Consider the following 4165-nt stretch of genomic DNA (forward strand, 5'->3'; position numbering starts at 1 on the left):
TCATTTGAAATTTCTCCCAACGTTATTCAGTTTTCTGCAGAATTTAATTTAGTGGTGTGCAGGAGAGATTTCCCAGAGGTTAATAACTGTGTCATTTTATATTTTGTTCAGAATACTGAGAGCTAGAAAACCATACTCCAGACTAATTGCATGCAAAATAGTTTAGAAAATAAATCTTGAATTATAGGCATACAAAAACGAAATGTATCTGAAGGCTTTTTTATTTGATACTTTATTTAGAATGTATCATTCAAGTTTGAGAATTCTGCTTAATATTACTAGACATCACTAAGGATACTGGGTTTTGTTTTTCTTTCTTTTTAAATAAGTCAAGTATTAAAGTCCAGGAGACCAGGAGACCATAAGACCAGGAGATGCCTCTGTTCCTTAGTATTCAGAGCCTGGAATTCCTTGCTGTAGACGGATGCATATGACCTTCCTTTACAAGTAGAAWAGAGAGGTCACTCTTTTATTTTGAGATGTCAGCAGATAGGGAGCTTTCCTTTTCTGCCATAGTGGATGGAAACTTGCCCAGGACATGGGACACTTGAGCTGCATTTCCTTCTGGACCAGATGAGTCTCCAACTACAGTTCTATAGTAGTTGAGTACTCAGTAGTTGAGTAGTTGATGCTCCTGTGAGCTGTTCTTGGTGGGAGCATCTCCAACACTTCTGCTGACATTCTGCCACTGCCTAGAAAAGGATAAAGGATTTCTTGTGCCAGAAAAAGAGCAGAAAAGTCAGACTTGAGCCATCTTATTTGGTCAGTTTCTGAGTATCATCCAGAAAGTGTTCTTTATAAAAGATAGAAACAACCCTTAGATCAAGGACTGAAAAACACAGTTCCTTTTCTGATGATTATATAGCTGTCTGTGTACTAAGTGGTTCCCATTAATACAGTTTCTGAAACTTTCTTCATTATTCTAGTGGTTTGGCAGTCCACTGAAATGCAAAAGAATAATGCAGAGCCTTGCAAATTATGAAAAAGAGCCTACTGACTACAGAGCAGGACAGACAGGTTTGGCAGGAGAAAAATGAAATGTGCATGTGTGCCTCTGTCATTCCACATACAGCTGATAAGTCACATTTTTTTTACCTGTTGAACTTGACACTGATCATTTATTTTCATGCTTAGCACTTAACAGTTCCTTTGCACCATCCTCCTTGCTCATCCTCACACTGTCTTCTGTGTTGCTTCTTTGTTTTAAATGCCCCTGCATCTTTTCTTTCCTTTCAAAACCTTTCTTGAGAGAAATCTTTCAAAATTTATATGCAGAGCAATATGCCAAAGTTAGAAGCATTTCTTTGTATTCATTAAAATATCCTGATTTTTTTTTCATTTCTAGACAATGTATATTTTTCATCTTGAGTTTTAATTACTTCAAATACTTTAAGTCCAAATATTTATAACCCATGGCAATTAAGTAGAGCGGATTTTTTCAAGGGTGAATTTATTGAAGCTAGAGAGAGGGTTGCTCTAAACTATCTGTGACATCCCTTAAGGAGTACAATTCAAAGTTGACAATATTGGTTGCAAAGAGTTATAACTGGCACAYTCAGACAGTGTTTCTATACTTCATGTCAAAGAARGCCTCTTAGCAGGAAAAAAAAAGAACATAAGAGTTATAGCTCCTGAGCTACTTACTGCCTTTCTGCCAAAGCTGGCTTAAGAAGTTGCTTCTCATTCCTGTTCCCTGTGCTGTAGTCTGTCTTTTGCTACGACAGCGTAACTGTTCAGGCACTATAAACTGGATCACTGAAACGATCTATATTAAAAAGCACCCACTAAAACCCCTAAGCCAATAATACTAGACAATACTCTAAGACCCTAAAACCTTCGCCAATTATACTGATCTTCTGGAATTATGAATGAGAAGATGGACCTTTTCTCTATCCTGACACTCATTAGTCTTGGGTTCTTGCAAGTCATCTATATGYGAATTACCTCATCTAGTGCTCTGGTACATTGTACATCCACCCTGTAATGTTTTCCCCCTTAGAAGTGTGTGGTATATATAAATTTTTACACGTTCATTGTTCATCAATGAATAAATAATACATTCTCTTGCAGGGTGGTTCAGGTACTTAGTCAAATTTTCCCTCTGGCCAGCTCTAATCAGAAACAGTCTGGCTACTTACCCTTTCATAACTCCAAACCTTTGGAGAGCAACATAAATGTTAATTAATTAACTCTCACCTCRCTACTCTGAGGTAAATAACTGTATCATTTTCCCTTTCTGTTTAAATGAGAATATTAAAACAGATATGAAGTGACTTGCCTAAGGTTACACAGAAAATTAGTGGCAGAAAAAAGATTAGTATTCAGATATTCCTAGGGCTTTCAGGGCTCATCTACTTTGGGAAACTGACTGAAACAACTACGGTGCATCATTTGTCCTACAACAGCTATTCCAGGAGAGGCCTAAGTCGATCTAGACTAGTTGATCTTACAATTTTCTTATGTAGGMGAGATGTAAATTCTCAAAAAAACAACATAACATAAAACTTACTTACTTATTACTTAATTGTAAAGGCCCCAGAATGTTTATATTTCCGCATAAGGAAAATAAATGAGTCCTGGATATGCTGAGGCCTGTGAGAACATGCATTGCTCCTGAGCATTGCTACWCTCCAGACCCTGAGCAGAGGCAGAAGTGAGTTAAGTGCCTCGCATGCTGGAGGCCCCACCGGGAGCCTGTGTACTGCTAGATGTCAGCTTTTTTGACCCGTGATTCAGTGGAAGATGTCAGGGGCCCTGGAGCAGGAGCAGGTGGTGGCTGTACTGCAGCCAAGGGTGTGGGCCTCCACCAGGGCCCTATACGCAGATAGCATATACGCTGGGCTGGTGCTTAGCGTCAGAGCTTCTCCCTCCCTGTGTGACCCATGTGGATATCTCCCTTATCATATGATCTGAGATATCAGACGTGTATGAAGAAAGATTACAGGAGAGGTCTGGGAATGCACTAGCCACTGAACGTCATTAAAGAGCTTGCAAGCCATAGGTTCACTATCTGAATTTATTTCAGCACGGTTCTTCTAATGAAGACAAATTCAGTAATCATGCAGCATGCTTCCTGATGCTGTAATCATCTCTGACAGTGTTGTATTCATGTATGTGAAGACTATAAGCCTGTTTGGAGTGGGACTAAGGTTGCCATTTAAGAACATTTTCTCTCCATTTATGTAGAATATATTGAGCTTTCCAGATGAATGGTATTTAGATACCTAAAATGTTCCCATTCATTTTTCTAGATTGTTAATTCTTATTTTTTCCATGTCAGAGCATCACTGGTATCATCTCCTCATCCATCTAGAACATTCTTCGTGCTTTACTGGAAGACATGGAAGACACCTGCTGGAGTCATGACCTCAAGCTGGAGACGTCATCTGGAGCCTCATTGGTAGGTCTTTACTGCCCAAACGTTCTTGGAAAGCGAACGTGGGTGAAGCGAACATCTTGGCAAGCCAGCAGCTGCTCGCTGCAACTCACTTGCTCCAGCTAGCGCTGCGTTGCACGCTGCTGGAACTGGGCCAGCCCAAACCGGAGAGGTTTTGAGGGAGTGTCCTAATTTCAGAGGCAGCTCAGGGAAAGCTTCAGTTGTGTTAGTTTTACTGAGATGCTTCATGTTCTGTCAAGGCAAGGAGGGTAATGACAATCCGTGGAGGAGCCGGAAAGGGTCACCTACAGCTGATTGTGTTCGAATCCTGGCTGTATGAAACAGGAGTRGCTTTCCTGCAGAAAAAGGGATGATGTGGATGTATGTTGATTTTTTTTAACACRCCTACCTATGTCACTAACTTGTTATCTGAATCCTCTCTCTAGATATCCAACACAATTTCATTTGATTGGCAGCAGAAGAGCTTGATGTAATGCTGTGCAGCACCGGGAGGTTTTGTCTGTGTGTCCATCCCTGCTGCCTGCATGCCTCCAGAAAGCTGGAATGTGATGAAATGATCAAAAAAAAGGGGGGGGGGGGAGCAGCCTGAGATCCGAAAGCAGTCCTTGCTGTTCTGGGACCTCTGTGACCTTGAGTCGGTCACCTCGCTTTTGGCTGCAGCCGTGACAGAGGTGGCATCCGACCACACGGAACAAACCAGCGGGTCTGAGGAGCCCAGCGCCGCCAGCGCCCAGCCCCGCGCAGGTGTGGGGCAGCGGCTCCGGGGGG

This window comes from Rhea americana, unplaced genomic scaffold (genome assembly GCF_003343005.1).
Source record: "Rhea americana isolate MKP2758 unplaced genomic scaffold, rheAme1 scaffold_155, whole genome shotgun sequence".
Lineage (NCBI taxonomy): Eukaryota > Metazoa > Chordata > Aves > Rheiformes > Rheidae > Rhea > Rhea americana.